This window comes from Tamandua tetradactyla, chromosome 9 (genome assembly GCF_023851605.1).
Source record: "Tamandua tetradactyla isolate mTamTet1 chromosome 9, mTamTet1.pri, whole genome shotgun sequence".
In the NCBI taxonomy this organism is placed as follows: Eukaryota; Metazoa; Chordata; class Mammalia; order Pilosa; family Myrmecophagidae; genus Tamandua; species Tamandua tetradactyla.
The window spans coordinates 48,282,694-48,300,789 of record NC_135335.1 but is presented as its reverse complement, the minus strand read 5'-3'; the positions used below and the strand labels follow the sequence as shown (position 1 = coordinate 48,300,789).

General features: G+C 35.5%; 1 long non-coding RNA gene and 1 pseudogene across 8 annotated transcripts in view; one reads left to right on the top strand and one right to left on the bottom strand.

The window, feature by feature from the left end:
- LOC143647101 (uncharacterized) overlaps positions 1-18,096 on the bottom strand; it is a 129,963-nt gene that overhangs the window by 51,424 nt on the left and 60,443 nt on the right. The window lies entirely within an intron of this gene.
- Positions 1-18,096, top strand: part of LOC143647099 (golgin subfamily A member 2 pseudogene) — a 51,004-nt pseudogene that overhangs the window by 3,051 nt on the left and 29,857 nt on the right. The window contains exon 2 of one of the 4 annotated variants that reach the window (XR_013157853.1): positions 2,075-2,222. The exons of the other annotated variants lie outside the window; for them this stretch is intronic. The product of XR_013157853.1 is annotated as a golgin subfamily A member 2 pseudogene, transcript variant X3 (transcript). The remainder of the gene's footprint in view (positions 1-2,074; positions 2,223-18,096) is intronic. 4 annotated transcript variants of the gene reach the window in all.

Genomic DNA, 18,096 nt, shown 5'->3' with positions numbered 1-18,096 from the left:
TCTCCATTAAGCTTTTTTTTTGTTTTTTTTTGGTTTGGGTAGGCACCAGAATTTGAACCTGTGTCTCCAGCATTCCATTAAGTTTTGTTATCAATATTACAATATACTAGCAAAATATATTTCTTTGGCCCTGGATCAATTTACACAATATAGGTATTATCTATTCCTTAATGCTTGGGAAGACATATGTAGATCCATCATCTCCTGGCACCTTTGGTGTGATAGTTGTGGAAAGAATGATTTAATTCTCCTTATGGTAAAGCACCATTCCTGAATTCTAACTTTTATTGCATTCATGTTTGTCATCACTGATGAAACAAAAAATCTAGGAGTCATGTTTGAATGATTCTTTCCTTAATCCTCCGCATCTATTCTGCCAACAAGCCATGTTGACTCTACCACCAAAATATATCATATCCTCCCCAACTCCAGGTGCTCTGTAGAAACCGATCTAGGGTGGACATTGGAAATAATTTTCCAATTAGCTTCACTTTTCTATTCTTGTTTCCCTACAACTCATTCACTGATGTAAATAAGGTTGTGCTGTTCTGTTTAAAGTACTATATCATTGCTTTTAAATACTTGCTGCCCTTCCTGGGGCAATTATATTCAACACAAGTGGTTAAGTTTAGGCCATGTGACTTGGTCTTATAAAATAAATGTGAGCCAATACATAGGAGTTGAAAGGATATGTGCACTTCTGGGCAAAACTTTAGGAACCAGGACATGGGACAATTCTCAATGTTCCATTATGAATACACAATCTCAGGCAATCTATTGGGTGGAAACAAGGCAAGAAAAGTAGCTTCCCTTTTCTAGCCTCTAACCTGCTGAGCGGGGAAACTGCAAGGTGGTTGGAAATGAGATGAGTAAGCCACTCTCGATTATTTTCCACAGTTAACTGAAAAAAAATAGGAATATGGGTGGGTTGATCTGTATAGCTGCCCATGTGGCACAAAGTAAAATGGTGGAAAGAATTTTTCACAACTTAAATTCTACTTAAGTATTGTCAGAATAATTTGCTCATCTTATTTTCTTAAACTCATCAGTTATCTGCCAGTGTTAGAAAAAGGAGCACATCACACTTAATAGCCCTTTATCTATTTTCACTTATATCTAAATTACATGACTGATATATTTCCATTTAGCTTTAACTTAAATTTCCTTTAAGGATCAAATAAATATTTGAGATTGAAAATTCATTGTACAGTATTTACCATAGCTGAGTCACTGTAAAGATAGGCAGAATGGAACAAATAGGACATTCTCTGAGTAGTGTATGTGATCTGACTGTTTGGGATTACACTTCAAGCAGAGAGAAGTTAGAAAAGAACAATGGTTCTGTAAGTAACAGAGTGTTATATTTTTGTTTTGATTTGAGTTCTGCAGTACACTAAAAATATTCAGCTTTTTTGAGAGAAAATAGGTACAAAGACATACAATTTATAAGAAACTATACTGAAACTTTTTTTAAGAACCATAAAAAGAAGAAATTATAGTCAGCTATTTGGACATCTCTGGTCAGATGGGGAAATTAAAACACATAAACTAAGACCTAACTAACATTTCCCATTCTACTGTCATCTTGCTATTAGAGAAAATTTAACATACATCATAAATCTAAGATATTTTCCTTCATAAAATCACAACTCCAGCTACCTCTATAATACATACAATATTTTTGTAGTGATTTTTATTCTATGACATAGTTGAGACATAGATGTGATCAGTATAGTTGGCTAAAGCTTCATATGTCCCAAGAAATGACAATTTGAGAGATAAAAGATGGATACAGATTTTAAGTTGTATTGTTACTGAAATACGTTGTTTCAGTGATTATTTCTAAATCAAGGCATAGATGGAGTCTTCAAAACACTGAAAAAGTGGGTCATAAATTTCTATATGAAAAATCTAGGCTATACTTTCCTTTCCATTTTTATGTCATCTATGTCATGCATGCCATGGTTTGTTCTTAGTTTCATGTACAAACATCAAATAATACTTATACATATGTTTTTATGGTGGTTTCCATCTGAGATGATGCTATTTAATTGTTAACGGTTTGGGCTCTTAGGGTTAGAGAATATGAAAATGAGATAAAAGGGCTTTCCAGAGTTGATCTTCCAAAGTGGAAAATCAGATGAGAGGATTTTCTAGAGTTGCTGAATCACAACTTTGCTGGACATCTTGTCAGAAAACCATCATATGAAGTATGAAAGAAGGTATGTATTACTGCTTTAAGTTAATGGTCAGTAGTATGAACTATACCTATCACTGCATAATTTCTTAGAGATAGGAATAACTTACTGAAATCTAGCGTCCTTTAACTGTTATTAGAGACTTGAAACAGGCTTTTTAAATTTATTTTTACTTTTATTTGTGTTTGTGTGTGACATAATCTTAATGGCATTATAGAAAAATAAGAAAGAATGAATTTTGCTCATCAGGTTTCGGGAAAACTGGAGTAAGAACTTTTAGAGAAACAGCAAACTTAATAAACTTCCTTTCCTCAAAGATTCTGAATGCTTCAGATAATGAAATAATCAGACATACAGACACACTAATAATGTTACAAACATTTCCTACTGGAGACAAAGGGTACTCTTTATAGTTAGGAAATTTCAGCTACAAAAACTGAATGATTACATGTACTTACTATTAAATCTCTTGAGAATTTTTTTTATTCTTGGGAACTAAGTGGACAAAACAAAACTAAAATCCCACACAGACCCTTATAATTTGTAGAGGCAATGGGAAGTATTAAATCAGGCCACAAGGACAGCTCTGGCATCTCTTTACTACTTTTTGCAAAATTTAAGAATATGAGCAATAATACTAAAGAGAGAGAACCTCAAACAAACCTGGAAATAACTTGAGTGCATATCTATGTAAAGGAATGCAGCCCCATAATAAAAAGGAATGGACTACTGATACATGCAAAAAATATGGGTGAATATCAAGACATTTTTCTTACCTGAAAGAACCTAGACACCACAGACCACGTGTTGTATGATTTTGATATGAAATTTCTAGGAAACTGTAGAGGCAGAAGTCATACTTATATTTGCTTCAAGTTGGTGATGAGAGTGAGAACCCACTGCAGAGCTGACAGGAGGGAATTACGGGGGAAATAGAAGTGTGGTAGAACTCACTTATGATGAAGGTCACACAACTGTGTACATTTAGAAAAATTCATTGACATCTATACTCAAAATGGAGGATTTTATGAGTTTTTGGTAAATAATACCTAATTAAATCCTTTAATAAAATATAAGCAAAGGGAGATGTCAGCATTTGTGCTGTGGCTAATCTAAGTAGTGAGTCACGGAAACCCTTTTCCTAATGTGATGCATGCCAGGCCATGAAGGAAGCCAGGGAAGGAAAAAACATAGTTGAATATGAATATGCACAGGAAGCCCAGGCAAAAATTTATGCACATGCACCAAATGACATAGATATAAATTTCGCTGCTGAGATTATATATAACTCTGGTTCTCTTATCCTGTTTTATCTCCCTAGGCTGCTGATGCAACCATAAAATGGGGTGGCTTATACAGTGGGAATTTATCAGCTAACAGTTTTGGGATTGGGATTAAATTAAATTATCATCAAATTAGAGCATGATCAAGGTGATGCTTAATTCCAGAAGACGGGCTGCTGGAGATTTTTGGCTCTTTTGTCTTATGTAAGGCACATGGCAGGGCATGCCAGTCTCTCCCTTCTCTGCTGTATTTCATTGCTTTCAGCTTTTTGTCTGAATTTCACTGTCTTATAAAGAACTTCAGAAAGAGAATTAAGACCCATCCTAAACGAGGTGCACCACATCTTAAACTGAAGTAGTCTTATCAAAAGATTCTACTCACAATGGGCTCCACAGGAATGAATTACTTTTAAGAACATATTTTCCTAGGGTACATATGGCTTCAAACCACTGCACTCCACTCTCTGAACCCCCCACCCCTCAAAGACTTATTTTTTTCTGGCTGCAAAATATATTCATTCCACCACAATATCCCCAAAGCTGTAAGTGATATCAGAAACAAGTGCTTAGTACAAAGTCTCATCGAAGTCAGTTATGGCAAAGGCATTATTCCAAAACTAAATGTCAGCAGGTGGAGGGCATAGGGGAGGGATGTGGAATCTCAGTGGAAGAAGTGGAAATGTGTTCCTATAGATTATGGTGGCAGAGACAAGTCTATTCACTTAGGATGCCTTGTGTGATATGTGAAAAAAGCTATTTAAAAATGATCAGAGAGAAACAAGTGCTGGAGAAAATGTGGAGAAAGAGATGCATCTACTCACTGTCAGTAGGAAAACTGAGATTCAGCCCCTTGGAGGGCAATGTGGTGGCTCCACAGGAGACTAGGGGTGGGGTTGTCATATTATTCTGATGCCCCTTGCTCAGTATAGACCTGGAGGAACGGAGTGTGGGGACATTAATGGACATTTGCACACTGGGGTTTATGGTGGCAGGGTTCATGATCCACAAGTAATGGAGATACCCTAAGCGTACAACAACTGAGGAAGGGACGGACAACCAAACTGTGGTGTATACATACAATGGACTACTGAGCAGCCCCAAGAAGGAATGACATTATGAGGCATGCAACAACGTGTATGAACCTTAAGGACTGTATGTTGAATGAAGTGTCAGAAACAAAAAGTCAAATATCATCATGCCTCACTCATATGGACTGCATCCTGTACTCCTCTATAACATAATGGCCAGCATCTCCTGGCCTCTTCCTTCTCTTCTGGGTTCTGTTGGATTTCAGGTTCTGCCTGCTCCCTCTCTGACCTCTCTCTCCCTGAATTTCATTCTGCTATTAAAGGACTGCAGTACTGGGATTAGAACACTTCCTGATTGAGGTGGGCCACACCTTAACTGAAGTAACCTCATCAAAAAGTCTGACAATATGTTCATGCCCACAGCAATGGATTAAGTTAAAGAACATGTTCTTTTCTGGGGTACATAGATCCAAATATACCTACACTGTGTAAAGAGTAAAAAAGTGTGAAAAGAGGGTAGGGAAGAATGAAATGGATGCAGAGAAGCATAGACTGGAAAATTACAGGAAATTCTGACATGGGATCAGCCAGTAGTTTAATATGTATGTTGAACTAATCATTTGTCTCCCATGGATTAAAATTTATTGATTCATAAATTGAGTGTTGCATTAGATAATTAAGTTAACAACAAACCCTAATTTTCTCCCATCCTAAGAATTAGCAAAACTAAACAAAACTATTCATTTTGAATCTTAGATTCAGAGGTATGTGTTTGTGTGTTTGAAAGTGGTATGCTCTGTATGTGCAAGTGCACTTTTCTTCTTAAGAAAAATATGCTTACAATTAATTACAAAGCACATTTTGCAGGAATTCTTTAAGTTTGGAATAGTGCAATAAAGTTATAGTAAATACATACCATTAAAATAACTTAGAGGCATGTTATATGTTCTCATCTTGCACTAGAGAAAAAGGTATCAATAAAAATCACATTGTTCGGGCCACGGTGGCTCAGCAGGTAAGAATGCTTGCCTGCCATGCCCGAGGACCCGGGTTCGATTCCAAGTGCCTACCCATGTAATTAAAAAAAAAAAATCAGGGTGGGCCGCGGTGGCTCAGCGGGCAAAGTGCTTGCCTGCTATGCCGGAGGACCTCGGTTCGATTCCCGGCCCCAGCCCATGTAACGAAAACGGAGAAACAAAATACAATAAAACAAGAAAATGTTTAAAAAGATGTTTCCCTTTCTTCCTCTCTTCCTTCCTTCTATCCTTCCTTCCTTCTCTCTGTCTTTCCTTTAAAAAAAAAAAAAAAAAAAAAAAAAAAAAAAAAAAATCACATTGTAGCATCCATATGGTTAATACTACAAAAAGAATCATAATTTTAAAAGTGTAACAATTTTTTCAAGATGTTTTATTTTCTTATTCTGATTTTCTCTCTTCTATTGTTTGGTCTGCTAATTGTAACCAAAAAAGCCAAGAAGTTTTTAATGGGGTGATATAAAATGGATTTTATTAGTTCAACCCTCTATAAACATTCTCATGCATCATTAACATTATACACTGCAAGGTACTGCTTTCCTTAAACTGTAAATCTTTGGATAAATATTCAAGTTTGTAGTAAATAACTGACTAGTGAATAAACACTTATGGTATGTGCACTGATGAGTTGGGTAAAGTGTGTAATTAGGACATACATCTTAAAATGGCTCATTAAATCACAAGACAAAAGAGCCATTGGAATTTGAATGATTGTAATGAGTGTCATCAGAATTTGATGGAACTACAATGTGAAATATTTGATTTTGATATTTCAAGTTCATTAGAATTATATCTGTATTGAGTATTCTAAATGTCCTATACACATAGGCAAATATAATAACATTTAATTAAGAAGTTCTCTACTGTTGTAATATCCTTTGGAATAGGAAAGAATGTGACTAATAAAAAGAATAAGCATATCCACTTTGTGTAGCTGTGTTTGTGTATATATGTATATGTGCATGTATATGTATACATGTATACAAATGTAGACTTCATTAGACACAAAGGAACACTTTTTTTGCTTGTATTTGTATCTATAAATTTCTTAACTTCTGAAAGATAATCTTCTCTAAAAAGAATGTTTTCTCCTTACCCCCCAATTCTAACTCATCATATTGATGCTGTTTATCAAAATGTCTCTAATCTGTCCACTTCTTTTCAACTACACTGCTTCCCCATCCCATTCCCCTTCCACACCATATCTTTAACTTGTCTCATATATTATCTCCCCCACCATTATTTAATCAGAAACAAATATGATCTTAATGTAACTTAGAAATGTGTAGGGATTTAATTTTCCTGTGTAAAGATTTATGTTTAGCATCTTGGACGAATATTGCAATTTTGGGAGCAATGAATGGAAATTATGCAGAACTCCTCTAGCTCTGTGATAAATGGCATATTAGGCAGTGTAACAAGTAGCTTAATTTGTACAGCAACTTTGTGAGTTTTATGTTGTTAGACCCACTGTGTAGATGAGGAAATTGAGGTTAAGAGAGTTGGTGTCTCGGGCCTACTCTTATCAAGGGAGTGACAAAGCTGTAATTCAAACGCAGGAAGGTTGTGACCCCACAGCACATATAAGTCCCACCGTTAAGTCAGGAGATGGAGATTTCTCCTCTCTCAACCTCCAATACTCATCCATGTCAGCTCATTTGAGAATCTGTTGTTCCAGGCAGTAGTTAATAAATCACAGGCCAAATGAGAGTCCAATAGACAGTCCAAGTAGGTTATTGCCTCTTTTATCTCACCCAAGCTTACCATCCTGGGATGGCATCCTTAAGATAAGACACAAATATTGTTGTGCCATCAAGTCATAGGAAAATTGGGGATTTATTACTGCAAATTTCTGCTCAAATAGGGGAACAGAACTTCATTTCTCACTGATATTTGGGGATATGTCATTCTTTCAGAGCTGTGATGGGGAGAAGTAGTTCTCCAGCACTTATAATCCCACTAATCTCCAGCAGAACTTGAGAACCATTTCCAGTTTCCAGTGGCTACATGAAAGAAATAGTGTATTGGTTCCCTGACAGAACCTCTCTTTGTGCTATAGGAATACTGGTATGTTAGGAATGCTGTTCTCAGACCATTGTGATTACCGAAGGCTAGAGAGCTAAGAATTTACTCAGCCCCTTCCAAGTGGCCAGCATGAGTGGCATAAAGAAAAAGACAGCTTCATGCTCCCAAATGCCTACCAGTTGTAGAGTATCAAAAACACAATGCACATATCTCACACCTTATACAAAAGTTAACTCAAAATGGATCAAAGATCTAAACATTAGGTCTAAGACCATAAAACAGTTAGAGGAAACTGAAGGGAGATATCTTATGAATCTTACAACTGGAGGAGGTTTTATGGACCTTAAACCTAAAGCAAGAGCATTGAAGAAAGAAATAAATAAATGGGAACTCCTCAAAATTAAACACTTTTGTGCATCAAAGAACTTCATCAAGAAAGTAGAAAGACAGCCTACACAATGGGAGATAATATTTGGAAATGACATATCAGATAAAGGTCTAGTATCCAGAATTTATAAAGAGATTGTTCAACTCAACAACAAAAAGACAGCCAACCCAATTACAAAATGGGAAAAAGACTTGAACAGACACCTACCAGAAGAGGAAATACGGATGGCCAAGAGGCACATGAAGAGATGCTCAATGTCCCTGGCCATTAGAGAAATGCAAATCAAAACCACAATGAGATATCATCTCACACCCACCAGAATGGCCATTATCAACAAAACAGAAAATGACAAGTACTGGAGAGGATGTGGAGAAAGAGGCACACTTATCCACTGTTGGTGGGAATGTCAAATGGTGCAACCACTGTGGAAGGCAGTTTGGCGGTTCCTCAAAAAGCTGAATATAGAATTGCCATACAACCCAGCAATACCATTGCTAGGTATCTACTCAAAGGACTTAAGGGCAAAGACACAAACGGACATTTGCACACCAATGTTTATAGCAGCGTTATTTACAATTGCAAAGAGATGGAAACAGCCAAAATGTCCATCAACAGAAGACTGGCTAAACAAACTGTGGTATATACATACGATGGAATATTATGCAGCTTTAAGACAAGATAAACTTATGAAACATGTAATAACATGGATGGACCTAGAGAATATTACACTGAGTGAGTCCAGCCAAAAACTAAAAGACAAATACTGTATGGTCCCACTGATGTGAACGGACATTCGAGAATAAACTTGAAATATGTCATTGGTAACAGAGTCCAGCAGGAGTTAGAAACAGGGTAAGACAATGGGTAATTGAAGCTGAAGGGATACAGACTGTGCAACAGGACTAGAGACAAAAATTCAAAAATGGACAGCACAGCAATACCTAATTGTAAAGTAATCATGTTAAAACACTGAATGAAGCTGCATCTGAGCTATAGAGGTTTTTTTTTGGTTTTTTTTTTTTTTTTTTTTACTGTTATTACTACTTTTATTTCTTTTCTCTATATTAACATTTTATATCATTTTCTGTTGTGTTGCTAGTTCCTCTAAACCGATGCAAATGTACTAAGAAACGATGATCATGCATCTATGTGATGTTAAGAATTACTGAGTGCATATGTAGAATGGTATGATTTCCAAATGTTGTGTTAATTTCTTTTTTTTTCTTTTCGTTAAAAAAAAAAGTAAAAAAAAAAACACAACAATGCATTTGTGATTCACAGCATGGCTGTGTTCAGTTCCTATTTTTGTGGCCCATGTGACCAAAAAATACTGAATTGCACTGAACCCTGGAAAGACGTGCTCCTTGTTAGGTATAGGAAAGTGGATACTTAGATTGTGCCATGCTTGTCAGTCTTTTCTCCCCTTTTGGGGATGAAATCATGTATGCCACCAAAGACATATTAAAGTCTTCTCTGTGTTCCTGAGGGTATGAACCAATCTGTTAATAGGGTCTTTGAAAATGTTATTACTAGTTAAGGCATGGAATTAATTGTGACTGAATATTTGAAGAATATTTAGAAAAGGCCAAATTGATTCACTGGACCTTAATCCATATGACAGCAGTCCTTCTAAGGCTGAGCAAATTTGGACTCAGCCAGTCCATAGAAGCTGGAAGACAGAGAAAGCCAGAGTAGGAGATCAATGAAACAGATTGCCAGGCAGGGCAGAGATGCAAGCCAAGGAAGCCCAAGGATTGTGGCAAAGATGATTATCTGAACACTACAGATTCCAGAAGAAAGCATGGCCTGGTGGGACTTTGATTTTGGACTTCTTGCCTCCAAAATTACCAGATATCAAATCCCACTGCTGAAGACAACCAGTATCTGGTTCTTCTTATAAGAGGCCTGGCAAACTAAGACATCCCTCAACTAGTTTCCAGGCCCATCATTTGGGGCTTTTGTGTATGCTGCAGCTAGTCATACCATTGACCAAAGTAACAATGCATTCTGTGAATTAAACAACGGGAAATACACTTGGAGGGTAGGCTATGATGAAGCTGCAAGAAATATACTTAGGTGGCAACTATGGCAGCATCTTCTCTTGTTGCAGAGGAAATGCTCTTAATTTGAGAAAGATTCTAATGTCAGGTGGATAACTGCCACAAAGTCCATGATGATTCTATTGGATTGCAGGATTGAAGCAAGAGTCCCCACAGTTCAAGCTCAGATCATAGGCCATCTTAAAGGTTCCATGCCATGAACCCCATGATCCATCTTTGCCAGGACACAGTCTTTCAAAAGGGAATGATTGACTTCTGATGCAACCTGCCAACTTGTCCCAATCCTAACACGATACATGATAGGCTCTCATCATGTTTAAACCTTCTACCTTACTTTCTGATTCTGTCCTCTTTTCCAATGCAAGCCTTTTTATCTTCATTTAGGGACTGGATTAGGGTGGGGATGCTAAAACTCTGTTGCCACTGTGGAGGAAGCACACAAACTGTAGACACAGTTACAGGGTGTTGTCTGTTTAGGATCTGTAGTTTGTAGGTATCAGTTGCAGTAGAGATGTGACACTCTTTTTGCTAACAGGCAACACTTCAGATTATCCTATACATACCTGAATCATAAGGCACAGTCACCGTTTCAGATTTCAAATAGTCTCACCACCCCATTCTCCTCTTAGAACAAAATCAGACTTCTGGCTATATAGGCACTTAACATACACCCTTGTTTTTGCTTCTCAGCTGCAAAAATAAATACCTTACAATGGGTTCACTTAACAACAGAAATGTATTGGCTCATGGTTTCAGAGGCTAGAAGGCTTGCTTTCTCTTAGGATCAGTATCTTTGGGCTGGCTGGCAATCGTTTTGTGTCATGGTCAGGCTCATGTGTCAACTTGGCCAGGTGGTGGTACCTGTGTGTCTGGTTGGGCAAGTGCTGGCCTTGTTGCTATGAGAACATTCCATAGAATTAAATTATGATCATTTGGGTTGCATCCACAGCTGATTTCCATTTGTAATCAGCCAAGGGGAGTGTTTTCTGCAATGAATGATGCTTTATCTACTAACCAGAAGACTTTTAAGGAGGATTCATAAGAAACAGGCTCACTTCCTGCTTAGGCCAGTGAGCCTCTCCTGTAGAATTCATCCAGACCCTCCATCAGCATCATCAGCTTCACAGCATGCCCTGTGGATTTTGGATTCTACCTTCTCATGATTATGTGAGACACTTTTACAAATTTTATTCTTACAGATATTTCCTGTTGATTCTGTTTCTCTAGAGAACCCTAACTAATACAGTTTGTTTCTTCACCTTATCCAAAACATGGTGGCATGTTCTTTCTCTTCTGGATTCTGATGACTTCTACTTCTGGCTGTTCTCCATGACTTCTTTTGAGTCCAATTTTCTTTGCTTACAAGAACTTCAGTCATATTGTGTTAGGGCTTACCCTCATTAAGTTTGTGTACACCTTAACTAGAAACATCTTCAAATTTCCTATTTCTGTTTACAAATGGGTTCACACCTGCAGGACTGGAAGTTGAGTGGGATCTGAAAATGTGTTTTTTTGGCATGGGTAGGCACCAGGCATCAAACCAGGGTCTCTGACATGGCAGATGAGATCTCTGCCACTGAGCAACTGTGCTCAGTGAACATGCTTTTTATAGTGAACATGATTCAATGTTCAACAGCCCTCAGCATACAGGAAAATATTGATTGTTGATGTTTCCTTTCATTTCAAAAGCATTTATGGTGTATGTATATACAATTAAGATGGAGTGATAATTAACTGTATCTTTTTTTGCCTGTGCAGGCTCTGGGAATTGAACCCAGGTTTCTGACATGGCAGGTGAGAATTCTGCCACTGAGCCACCATCACACCACCCTAACTGCATCATTTTAGACTATTGATAACCACTAGATACTCTTTCTTTCACTTTTTAAAAATAAAAAGTGTGAAATTTGAATTCGAGATTTATTGTAGGAAAAAAACAACTTGGATCTAGTCAGTCCCCTTGCACAAAACCCTTCATAGCTGCCCATGGCACCTATTCTGAGTCCAATCTACATGGTCCTATGTAATCTGGCACCTACCCACTTCTTAAATCTCACTTATGAAATCCATGTCCTCAGTCTGCTCCAACTATGATGATTCTTTCCATTTCTTCTTGCACTGTGCTCTTTTCTACCTCAGAAACAGTTCTTTCTCTCCTGCTCAAAATTCTATTTCTTGGTATGTATGTGTGTGCATGTGTGTGTTTGTGTGGGCATGCATGCATGCGTGTGTATGTGTGTGTAGACATATATAATATACATATTATAGGAACTTACATTAAATTGAGATTAGCAAGTCCAAATTCCATAGAGCAGCCCACAAGTTTGGAACTCACTAGTGACAATGAACTTTCTAGGAAAAGACTGGAGAAAGAAATTTTTTCTTTGTAATGGCTAAAATCATCAGTTCTCCTTTTGAAGCCTTCAACTGATTGGAAGTGGAAACTTTTTTCATTGAAAACAATCTCCTTTGTTAATTATAGATGTAATATGACTGTAGATGTAATAAACTGATCAATGACTTGGATATGTTTGTAAATTCCTTCACTGTAACCATCAGGTCAGTGCTTGCTTGACCAAACAAGTCAACACTGTAACTCAGCCAGGTTGATATATGAAATTAACTTACATAGGCCTGCTTGAAAACTCTGTTGCTCTTTGAATCTTGAGTTATGTGCTGGGAATATTGTGACCCTAATTTTGTGAAGTCCCTTGAATAGTACTAATAATTTCTAACCCTCAAACAACAGGGCTCAAACCAAGTCCACATGGCAGGAATGAAAATAAATATCACATCACTTTCTATATCATCCTCATTTCTTTCCTACAGGTAAATTTTCTCACTTAAAGCACATCCTCCAAAATCTGGCTATAAAACAAAAGCTTCTGTGTATATGAATGGAATTTCCCAATTTCTAGGGACTAACTGTGGAATGATTTGTGGTTGTTTATGTACAATATTATTTCCCCATTCTGGACTTTTCTGAATCTGATCATCTCACCTATACCCACTATCTCTTTTAAAAAGGCAACACTGACAACTTATTGGAATTTATTTTTCCATGTTAGAAGAGTTTTTCTTTCCTCTTTATTCTCTCAGGCTTGGGCCATTAGGACAGAGATACAGACATATAACCAGGTTATCTTCCTGCTAAATTCTATGTTCAGTGGATGGTTTATTTATGTATTGTAAAAATGTTTAAAGAAAGACACTCTGAGTCTTCTAAAAAGCCATGCAAAATTGCACCATTAGAATTTGTTTCCTCTACTAAGTACATATACCACGTACCAATCCCTTTGCTCTTTTGGTAATTCCTGACCTTTGATCTTGAAGTTGCATCTGCTTCTATATATCCTTGATAGGAGTTAAAGTCTCCTTACATTTCACTACAGACCTTATCTCTGTCTCATTTACTAGATCTTATCTTTGCCAGTCTTCTTAGGAAGATTCATTTTCATGTTTACAGCTCACGTAGATCCCAACTTGGGACATGATAAAGAAGGATACCTATAATGCATCAAGGTGGTCTTACTTAACTTAACTTGGATTTCAGTTAAATATTAAGATTATTTCCTGTAATGGGGTTTACATTACAGATCTGATTATTAACTGCTAGGTACCTTCATCTGACCAGAGATCAATAAATTATTTCTGTTCTCCACTTTAAGTTCCAAATAAGAAACACATTTGAGTGATGAAATTAAGCTATTTACAAGGTTTACTGCTATTATTGGATTGATGAGTTTTAGGATGTAAGTATTTGTGAGAGGCTCACACAACACACTTCCCTGAATTTACAACACACGTCCATGAATTTAAGACAAGAAATTAATGTCAAAGGGGGAAAGGGGGGGAAAGTGGCAGTACTTAAAATATATTTGTTATGTTGCCTCTCATTTTCTGTTCCAAAATAGTTTCAGACTTTTATTCAATGTTTGTATAAAGTTATTTATTAGATACAGGATAATTAAAATAGGATGAGATCATATGCTCAGTACTGCCATGAACTGTCAAAACTTTATAATTATAAATTTAAGCCTTGCCCATTTTCATTTTGCTTTCTAGTTTAATGATCAGAGTACAGTAACATATTCTGAGAAAGACAAATCCATGCAAAGATGTATGTGCAGGTATAATTTAGAAAGTTAATCTGCTTTAGTAAGTATTGGTTAACATCAATATGCAAGACAATTTAGAATGAAGTTCTTCTTTCATAGAAGAAATCAATACTTATTTAAATTGAAACAAAATATTACACAGTGCATTAATAATAAAACATAGCATGGTGTTTGTATTCATTTATTTTTTATCATGTCAATTTTGATATCCAACAAAAAAGTTGTTGGATATATTCCTTCAAATAAATCCTCTATTACTCATCTAGAAATATTTTTAAAATTTTGATTTTTTGTTTTAATTTGTCCATTACTCATTAAATAGTAAAAGATTATGGTTGGTTTATAAAAAATTAAAACATTTTTAACATCATCTATATTGGATTATAATTTGCCTTCAATAAAACGTATGCATTGTGAGTGAAATGTTGGATGAGTTCAACAAATGTATACATTTATATAGCTAAACCAAAAACAATTTATAGAAAATGTTTCTATTATTGAAAATAATAAGTTCATTGGACATTTTTGCAGTTCATCTCCCCTCCTCATATTCCAGGAAATCACTGATCTAACTTCTATCATTTATATCTTTTACTAATGGAATTAATAAAATATATCTTTTGGTAATGGAATAATTAAGATATACGGCATGTGTCTTTGTCTTTCACTTAGTCCATTTGGTTTTAGAATTACCTGTTTTGCATTTATTAATAGTTACTCCTAAGTAATATTCCACTGTACGCATATACCAAAAATTGTTTACCCATTCACCTTGTAATGGAAGTTGAAACCATTATAAACCTATTATAAACTATTATAAAATAAAGCATCTATGAACATTCATACATAGTCAAGTATTTATGCAAAAATATTTCAGTTATCTTCATTTAATAGCTAATGGTAAACATGTGAATTACATGATAAATTGGTAAATATATATTTAACACTGTTAAGATGCCAAAATATTTTCCAAAATTGTATATCATTTCATATTTGATCCAGACATATGTTGGTTTTCTGGTTGCTTTACATACTTGTTGGTACTTAGAGTTATCTTTGTATATTTTTGCCATTCTTGTAGGTATGAAATTGTATCATTGTTTGGTCTTACATTGCATTTCTTCCTAATGTATAAAGATGATGATTATCTGTTGATGTACTCGGTCTTTTGTGTACCTTCCTTGGGAAGTGTTTGCCCAAATCTCTTATTGATATTTAAATTATATTTCTCATCTAATAAAATGAGGTAAGAGTTTTTAATATTCTGGATATGTCCTTCCAATGATACATGTCTTGAAATCATTTTCTCCCAATATGACTTACATTTTCCTTCAGTAATCACGTAGTTTAAAGAGCAGACAGTTTCAATTTTGAAGAAACTTCTTTTTTATTATTGTTACTGCTTTTTGTGTCCTCTCTAAGAAATCTTTGTCTACATATAGGTCATTGTTTTGGTTTACTAAAGCTAACGAAATGCAATATACCTGAAATGGATTGGCTTTTAACAATGGGGATTTATTAGCTTGCAAGTTTACAAATGTAATGTAAACTGAAAATGTCGAAATTAAGGCATCAACAGGAAGTTAACTTCACTCAAGAAAGGCAGATTCTGTCTGGAACACCTCTGTCAACTGGGAAAGCACATGGCTGGCATCTGTTCATTCTTGTTCCTAGTTCCATTGCTATCACGTTCTGATGCCAGTGGTTTCCTTTCTAAGTATCTGTGTGCCTTCACTTAGTTCCTCTGGGACACAACTCTGGGTTCCTGCTTCCTTAGCATCTCATGGAAGGCACATGATGATGTCTGCTGGTCCTTTTCTCTGGGTCGTTGTTTACAGTTTCGGGCTTCAGTGGCATCCTCTCTCAGCTTCTATAGGTGTGTTCTTGTTTCTCAGCTTCTCTGCTGCTTTTTTCTTTGAGATTCTCTTAATTTTATCTTTTATCCTCTCATAAAGGACTCCAATAAGGGGACTAAGACACACCTTGAATAGGCTAGGTCACATCTCAACAAATATAACCTAATGAAAACATCACACCTACAATAGGTCTACACCTACAGGAATGGGTTAAAAGAACATGATGCTCTCTGGGGTACATACAGCTTCCACATTACCACAGTCAAGAAAAAGTTGCTCTAAGTTTTCTATTAGAAGTATTAGTAGTTTTACATTTCCTTTTAGGTACATAATAATTTTGAGTTACTTTTTGTGTATGGTATGAAAGGATGTGGATTCTTTTTTCCTAAAGATATCCAATTTACCTTGACACTACTTGAAAACTCTGTCCTTTCCCCCATTGAATTGCCTGACATTTTTATTTTAAATATAATACATGAGTCTGTTTTTAGACAAATATTTTGCTTCATTAACCTATACATCTATTCTTATATCAATACCACACTGTTTAATTTGGCTTTGTAGTAAGCCTTGGAATCAGACAATATATGTTCTCTTTGTTTCTCTAGATCTTTTAAAATTCTAGGCCTAGTGCATTTCCATATACCCTTTAAAAACAGCCTCTCAGTTTCTATAAAAAAAAAGTCTGCTGAGAATTTGAATGACATTGTGTCGAATGTATATATGTGTTGAGAACTGACACTTTAACAATATTGAATTATGTAATCCCTTTATGTAGGATATTTCTCAATTTGTTTTCTTGATTGCTTTAGCAATGCTTTGCAATTTCTATCATACCAGGTTTGCATATTGTTTTTTTTATAATTCATCCCTTTGCAACTTAGTATTGATGCTCTTGTTTTTATTTCCATTTAGTTTTAAAATTTGTTTTCCAAATTTTTTGCTTATTGGTGAATAAACATACAATTTACATTTTGTATCCTGTGACCTTTCTGAATTCTCTTATTAATTTAGGCACTTTTAAATTCCAGTCTGATAATCTCTGTAATCTAATTGGTCCATTTACATGTAACGTAACTGCATACATTAGATTTGGTTTGCTATCTTGTTGTTTGTTTACTTTTTCATTTTTTTTTTGCATTTTCCCCTGTCATATTTTGTATTAAGTACTTTCTTATTAGTCTTTGTCATCTGTTGGTTCAACAGTTCTCTCCTTCATTTCATTATGAAATATTCATGATGTATGTTTCAACTATCACAGCAAAGCTTCAAATAATATTATGAAACATTTATATAAGAATTTTGTAAAAATATGCTTCTATTTTCCTCCTCTTTCTTTCTTTTTTTAAGGGGAGGACTGAAGTGAATGGACCAGGAATCAAACCCAGGTCTCTCACATGGCATGTGAGAATTCTACCACTGCACTACCCTTGCATTCCCCTTCCTCCTCTTTCTTTTACTATTGCTGTAAGCATTACTTCTATGTGTGCTTAAAACCTTTTGCACACTGATATGATTTTTTTTATTTGAACAGTTGATTATATTTTAAATAAATTAGGAGATAAACTATATTTACTTGCATAGTTTTTATTTTGACACCCTTCATTCTTCTGTGTTCATCTGAGTTTGTACATTGCATCATTTTCCTTCTGCCTAATGATGTAATGTTTGTTTCTTATAATGCTACCCTGCTGACAATAACTTCTCTGTTTCCTTTCAAATGGCACCTTAAAAGATTGTTTTTTTGCATGTAGATTCTAGATTGAGTTTTTAATTTTCTTTCAGCACATTGAAGATATAGCCCATTGTGTTATGGCTTGAATTTTTCCTTCAAGAAGTCAGAAATCATTTATTTCTATTCCTCTGTATTTACTGTTTTTCCTTCATGGCTGCTCATAATAGTTATCTCCTCATTAATGAATGGGAGATAATTTAGTTATGATGTACCTTAGTGTGTTTTTCTTTGTACATATTCTACTTCTCTGTATATACTATGCTTGAGTTTGAGTGTTTCAGATCTGTGGTTTTATAGCTTTCATCATATTTTCAAAATTATCACTATTTTTAAAATATTTTCTTTCTCTTCTTGTTTCTGAGACTCCAATC